The 7,883-nt window shown below is 39.5% G+C and overlaps 1 long non-coding RNA gene across 1 annotated transcript; it reads left to right on the top strand.

Moving 5' to 3' along the window:
* The first annotated feature begins 679 nt into the window (after positions 1-679).
* LOC114214807 (uncharacterized) lies at positions 680-6,580 on the top strand. The gene is made up of 4 exons (XR_003610487.2): positions 680-972; positions 2,586-2,673; positions 5,002-5,067; positions 5,368-6,580. It is a non-coding gene; the product is annotated as an uncharacterized LOC114214807 (long non-coding RNA).
* The last annotated feature ends 1,303 nt before the right edge of the window (positions 6,581-7,883 follow it).

Here is a 7,883-nt window from a genome sequence, read left to right on the forward strand (position 1 = left end):
TTTTGGCGGGGGGACAATTGAGGAAATAAGAATATGAACTGCATAGTCGATTACAATAATGTAATAACGTTTAGTGGATTCGGACTCTCGATGTTTATGATACATTGTCTGGAGACACTGTATTGTAATCTTACAGGACAGTAGTCCTCAGTAGGAGTGATTTTGCTGTTCTCTCCCCTACACTCATTTGGCAGGGGCTAGAAACATTTCTGGTTGTCACAGCTGGGGGAAGGGAGGGCTGCTGCGGGCATCTAGCGTGTAGAGGCCAAGTATACCACTAAACATTGTACGAAGAGCAAGACTGCTCCTCCCCCCACCCCCCCAACACACACAAAAAATCATCTTGCCTAAAATGTCAATAGCGCTGAGGTTGAGAAACCTTGGTGCGGGAGGATCCCTTATCCTTAGGGGATGGCCAGATACTAGGCTGAAATAAATGAAATTGTCCTTTGAGCAGGTGAAAACACTGGTAACATTTAAGGGTGAAGGGTTATGATGTCCATAGCTAACTCTCAAATTTCTGTTCAGCAGAAACCATGGTACGTGTCCTTCCGCCCTGACTTCCCTCCTCCCTCGGGGACCCGGGAGGGTCGCCCCCCACCGCTGGCGTGGAGCTGACTGGCGGAGCCTGCGCGGTGAGAGGAGCCTGCCCGCGGCCACTGCGCAGGCGCCGGGCAGCTCGCCGCACTCCCGCTGTGTTTCTCCAAAAGTTACAGTCCAGCGGGTGGCCCACCATCCAGCGCAGCTGCACACAACAGAGAAGGGAAAATTAAACTCCCCGGGGGCTCCGTTGCCTTCTCTGGGAGTGACAAAGATGCTTTCCCACTAGAAGCCCGGAAGCCTCCTCCTTTGCAATCGGATAAGGGCTGCTATGAGCGCGACTCATTCTTTTGAAGCCCCCTGCTAGGAAGAGCCAGTTGTGTTTGGGCCCGCGGTGCCTGGCCATCCCCTTCCAGGCTGGATTCTGCAGAGGTGAGTTTTTGTATACTCTCTTTAGTGCATTCCCCTTCCCGTATCTGACGAGCCTGGGCAGTACTACATCTCGTGACACCGCTGACTGAAAGTGCCCCGGGCCGGCGCATTCCACACCCAGCGCCTCACTAGCAAGCGCTAATCTAGGTGACGTTTAAAATACCTTAAAATTCTTTAGCTTTGAGTCCCTTAATCAAGGAGTTGGCACACTTTTCCTGTGAAGAGCCGGATAGCAGATATTTTAGGATTTGCAGACCAGGAACGGTCTCTGTCTCATATTTGTCTCTGTTTCAACAACCTCTTAAAAAGGTAAAAAAAAAAAAACAAAAAACAAAAAAACCTAGCTGCTGGCCTTACAAAAACATGCACATTATAATGATTAGATTGATCACTCACTTTACCCAGCACGAGGCTAGAGCTTCTTTCTGGCCTGCACCCCGTCCCAGATCCCACCACAGTTTTACAGTAAGGACTTAGGTTCCACGAAAGCTGTAACCCACCCAGTTTACTTGACTTCACCTGCCCAGATTTGTTCTTCATCCCTTGGGATCCTTCGCCTGCATCTGCTCCTCCTCCCTGCCGGATGGCCTCTGGTGAGTTCCTGGCAGTCAGCAAGACTACCAAGAAAGCCCCAGACCAGGATCCAAGCCCTTCTCTACTCTAAAATGTCAATTGATTCCTCTCTAGGAGCAAAAGCCAAAGTTCCTACATCGTGAATAAATTAGAATAAAGGTAATACAGGAGTATGTCAGGCAATTGTGTTTTTATAGCCTTTTTTCTAGTGATAAATGTGATATTTGTCCACTATGGTAATTGGGAAAATACTGAAAAATATATAGAAGAAAATAAAAGTCCTCCATAACGCAACAGACAAAAAAAAAAAAAGGAGAAAAAACAAATACTAAATGTTTATATATTCCTTAGGCCCTTTTTCCAATACGTAGCCATAGGATGAATTACTGAACAACTGGATTTTTAAAAATATTTCTTAAGAAACTTTTGTTAAAGTCCAAAATACAGAAAAGTGTGCAAACTCTAAATGTACAGTTCAGTAAACTTTCAAAGACTAAAGCAGATATACCCTTGCAACCACCATCCAAATCAAGAAATAGACCATTCCTAGGCCCCTTCATCCCCCTGCCCTGTCAGATAAAATCACTGCCTTATCCTCAAATACACAGGTTAGTTTTGTAAGTTCTTGAATTTCAATGAAATGAATTATCCATTAAGTTTTCTGTAATATTTGGTTCTTTCCCTTTATATTATAATTGAGATTCATCCATGTCATTATTGCTTTTAACAGGTCTCTTTTTTTCTTACTTTATTTTATGCGGTTTGGCATTCCATTATATGAATATAATACATTTTATTGTTTATACTATTATTTTTTAAGTTAACAGATTTATTGAGATATAATTCTTATAAAATTCATCTATTTAAAGTATGCAATTCAATAGTTTTTTTAGTACAATCACAGATTGATCATCATCACAATTTTAGAACATTTTCATCACCTCAAAACCATTCCATACTCTTCAGCTATCACCTTGTAGCCATGCCCCACCATCCTCTCCAGCCCTAAGTAACCACGAATCTACTTTCTGTCTTTATAGGTTTGCCTATTGTGGACATTTCACGAAAATGGGATTGTATAATGTGGAGTCTTTCGGGACTGGTCCTGGATTTTCATGTTATTTCCAGGTTTGGGGCTATTACAAATAATACTACTGGGAACATTTTTATACATATCTGTATGTTATACATATGTATAGATAGATTTATATCACACAGATACGTATTTCTTTTGGGATATATACCTAAGAGTAGAATAGCTCAGACATAGGTTTATGCTTATGGTTAGTTATAGTTGATAGTGCCAAACTCTTTTTAAGTTTACACTGTATAATGAGTTTTCATGGCTCCGCACCCTCACCAACATTTGGTGGTTGTGTGGTTTCAGCTTATACTTCTCTGATGACTAATGAAAAAGAACATCTTTCCATGTGATTATTAGTCATTTGAATATCCTCTTTTAGTAAAGCATCTTACGAGTCTTCTTTTCTATTGGGTTTTTGGCTTTTCCTACTTGACTTGTTTATTCTAATGTGAGTCCATTTTCATTTATCAATGCTGCCCAAAAACACCTTTCCCTAATCTGTGGCTTGCATTTTAATTATCTCATTGTTAAATGTTAATAAATGTACATTTTTTATTTTTATATAAGTCTAATTTATCAGTCTTCCTTTATGGTTCCTGTCTTTGCTGTCCTGCTTAAGAATCATTGCCTACAAGGACATCTAAAAACTCCTATGTTACATATAGGAATTTACATCTATGTTACAAGTTACATCTAAAAACATACTGTTTTTTCATTGAACAGTTAGATCGAACCATGTAGAATTGAGTTTGAAGTATGGTATGAAGTAAAGGTTAATTTTATTTTTTTTTTTAATTTTTTCATATAGTTATACTACTGACCAAGGTCCAAAGGACCGTCCTTTTCCCGCTGCTCTGTAGCACTGTCCTTGTCATAAATCAATAGAAAGACAAATCAGTGAAGATGTTGGAATTAGTAGGCAAGGACTTTGAAATAACCATGACAAATGCACCAAAGAATCTTATTAAAGAGAAGATAAAATCGATGAAGAGATAGGAAATTTCAAGAGAGATACAGATAATATTTTTTTAAAAAAATGGAAATCCTAGAACTGAAAAATACAATATCTGAAATTATTTGATAGGTTTATCAGTGCATTGGACACAACAATGAATGGATCATTCAACGGGAAACAGGTCACTAGAAATCATCCAAATTTAAACATACTGAGAAAAAAAAACGTTTTAAAATAAACAAGCATCGGTGACTGATGGAATAGTAGCAGGTGATCTAACATACATGAAATTGAACTCCTAAAAGCAAGGAAAGAGAGTATGGGGCAGAAGAATATTTGAAAAAATATTAGCAAAAGATTTCTGAATTTATTCAAACCTATTTATCCTAGGATGTTTGCTTGTTTTCAGTGGAGCGTTAATCCCAATATCCTAGCTTGCTATGAATGGAATTTAGAAGTTAACATAAATCTACATGGATAAGCAGGACATTTTAAAGTCACACAAAACATGGAAAAATACCTTATTGATTGGAACTGCCCTGAGCATCACTGTACTTCTATAAATGTCGCCTACTTACTAAAGGCCAGTAGCACCACCCCAATCATGGTAACATCAAAATGTCCTCAGTTTTTCAGAACATCCCTTGGTGCATGACATAGCCTGCATACAGTGAGGACCCCTGTCTCAGGCGACCTTCCACTGTCTCCTTTGTCCACGCCCTTTTGAACCTATCCTCTAATGCTCACATCCGTCTAACCACACTGACCCCTTTCCATCTCACGGCTTTCCCCAAATGCTCCTCCCCCAGATATCCATATGATTGATTCTTTTCTCCTCCTATTTCCTCAACAAGACCTATAGATTGCACAAGATCAAACAAAAACCTTTCACATTCTTTCCTTCCTAGTTTTTTTTTTTTTTTTTTTTAATCTATAGCCTTTATTTGAAATGCTGTGTATGTCAATTATTTAACCTGCTATTGTCAGGGCTCCTGAGTGGTTCAGTTGGTCAAGCGTCTGCCTTCGGCTCAGGTCATGATCCCACTGGGATCAGAGTCCCGCATCGGGCTCCTTACTCAGTGGAGAGCCTGCTTCTCCCTCTCCCTGCTGTTCCCCTTGCTTGTTCTCTCTCTCTCTCTCTCCTCTCTCTCTCTCTCTCTCTCTCTCTCTCTCTCTCTCTCTCTCTGTTAAATAAATAAATAAATAAAATCTTTAAGAAAAAAAATTTGCTCTTGTCTCACTTTCCCCACCACTAGAATATAACTTCTTGTGAGGGGGCAGGGAAGTTTACCGGTTTTGTTTTCTGTGGTGTCTTCAGTATCTTAAACGAGTAAAACATTATCATTGTTAACATTTTTCTCAGGGCTGACATGTAGGCAACCTTAATTTATTCCTAATAACTCCCTATATCTTTCAGGGTCAGTTCCTTCAGTTTTCATGAAGAAGTAGGCCTGGTAGGACTCCAGTAATTTACATTTTTAAGGTATGTTTGAGTTTCTTAGCAAAAAGAATTACAGCAAAGCTCCAGCTTTTTAACTAAGGAGAATAAGAAATATGGTATGACTGTTTCCAAAGCAACAAAAAGCTTTACCTGATTAAGTAGACTGAGGATTCCTCCTTATTAGATTGAAGTATCCAACCAAACTGCTGAGGGCCCCCTCACAAAGAAAAACTGCTTAGAGCTATCGTCACAAAAAAAAAAAAAAAAAATTTTTTTTTTTTTTTTTTTTTTTTTTTGCTTATTCAATTATAAGCTAATTTGAACCCAACTCTTTTTCTTCAGGCGTTCAGGCTTCAGGATGGATGATGAACTTTCAAATAGAAAAGAGATGTAAAATCATCAAAATTACCATAAACTTGTGCTGCCAACTGAATGCGTGTTCCTTGTAGCATATACAGAGTAAAGGACAATTTTATTCCTGCATTATACAATCCCCCAACAGCCTGCTAACCTACTGTCTTAATCCAGGTGATTCTTGATTCTTTGTCTCAGAGCCTGAGACAAAGGTACACACATTCTATTTGGGAATGTGATCCCAGGGAACAGGAATGAAAGAGAGAGGGGTAAAATGGAAAGAAAATCCAAGCAAAACATGTAGTGTTATGGGGTAGTCCACCACTATTAATGGGAATTTAGTACAGGCAGATCCTTCTCGGGATTCTTATTCAACTTTGTTTCAGAACCACCCACCCCTGGGGGATGAAAGGGAGAAGCATTTATCTCTCAGCGGCCATCTCCTCCGGCCATCTCCTCGGTGCTGAGGGCTGCTCCCATGGGGTGTTAACTTCTCCATCCCTATCAGTTGCAAAGACCGAAGAGCCTTCCAGGTACCAGAGCATCACATATTGCCGCACCAGGGAAGTCTTGGGACAGGAAGCTAGATTCTTGGTGCATACCTGAAGTGAGGCACTAGCAGTACAGATTAGGGCAAAACCTGCTCCAGCTGTGCACTGGAGCTGTGGCTGGAATTGGAGGTTATAGAGATGTGGGACAGTGCACAAGAGGTATCTTATGAGCCTATAGAAGGTGCTCTTAGCCTCATCTAAATCTGTATCCTTCTTTCTATAATCAAAATTTCAGTGTCCAGCACCTGGGTGGCTCAGTCGGTTAAGCATCTGCCTTCAGCTCAGGTCATGATCTCAGGGCCATGGGATCAAGCCCTGCATCGAGCTCCACGCTCAGCATGGAGTCTGCTTGTCCCTCTCCCTCTCCTCCCCTGGCTCGCGTGTGCACGCACTCTCTCTCTCAAGTAAATAAAATCTTTAAAAAGAAGTTTCAATATCCAGAACAGAATTGGCAAAAGGGTTAAATTAGGAAGGTTAAATGTATTAGAAGATGTATGTTAATAATAGTCCTAACCTGGAGTGATGTTGAATAGAAATTGACATTAGAACTTGGAAGATTCAAAAATGATTCTACTTGAAAAATTGGACAATTGGATAGAGATATTAGACATTGTCTAAACTCATGTAATTTCAAAAATAATCCTGAATTGTTTGGGGGGAAATGGAGAAATAAAATTAACAATTTATTGTGTCTCTATGAGCTTTATAAATCAACATCATTAACATTTCCTGAAATATTGTTTTCTACTGTCACCTAGTACCAGTGATACAGAGCTTATAACCAATTACAGGAAAATTGGTAGAAACACAGGAAGGAAAAATACTGGGATGAGTTCCATCACGTAAAGGGTTGTCATTAATATTGGTTGGAATTGGGGGGGAAACTTCATACTTTAATTTATGGTTCCTCTATCAGGCTCTGTCTTACTAGAAATGGTTTTCTCTCTGCCTACACCTTGTGGCGTTATTATCATCCTCTCTTATTTGGTCTGGAATTGCCACAAATAGGATAAAACTTTAGAGTTATTCAATTCAATATATGTTGAGCTCCTACTATTTCCTGTGTATTGGCACCATACATATCAACAAGACATAAAATATTACATCCAAAAATTTCAGAATACATATTCTTTTATGGTTTACCCAGAACATTCACCAAAATTGACCATATGATGGATCGCAAATCAAATCTCAACCAATTTCCAAAGGTTGAAATCATATAGAGTATGAATTAAACCAGAAATCAGTTATGTAAAAATAAAAAAAAAATTCCAAGTGCTTGTAATTCAAGGAACATACTCCTCACGACCCACAAGTCAAACTATGAATCACAGTGGAATTTAGAAAATATTTTTAAATGAATAATAATGGAAGTACAATATATCAAAACTTGTAGGATGCTCTGAAAACAAATGCTTAGAGGAAATTTATAGCTCTAAATACATATATTAGAAATTTTACAAAATGATTGGCTGTCAGTGTTCCAAGAAGCCAGAAAAAAAAAACAAAACTGTGAAGTGGCTTTTCTGACATTGGACAACTGGCAGGAAAGGACGGATCACTGTAGAGGAGGAGTAAGGTAACCTTACAGTTGCCCTGCTTTTCTGAGTTTCAGCACTCTGGATCATGTTGCAGTCTTGCTGAGTTAAGGAGGCAAAGACTGGACTTGAGTGAAACTGAGAGGTCTTGAATTTTCAGGGCACAGTACCAGCGAGGAGGAAGTTTTGCAGAGAAAGAAACCAGAAATCCGCACACAGATCCCTTTGTGTTCATTGCTAAACACTAAGCTTAATTCCCAAAACCAGCATGAGACTGGGAAACATTTAATTTCCATCCAGCCTAGTCCTCCCTGGGAACTCCAGACATTCACTCGGATCCCAAGAAGGTTATACCTTATGTAAGTAGGCCTAAACTAGCCTGAAAGTAAAATCTACCCTAGACTTACCCCCCTAA

The sequence above is a fragment of the Eumetopias jubatus genome, unplaced genomic scaffold (assembly GCF_037043125.1).
Source record: "Eumetopias jubatus isolate StellerSeaLion01/CBP00866 unplaced genomic scaffold, mEumJub1_p1.0 scaffold_1, whole genome shotgun sequence".
Lineage (NCBI taxonomy): Eukaryota > Metazoa > Chordata > Mammalia > Carnivora > Otariidae > Eumetopias > Eumetopias jubatus.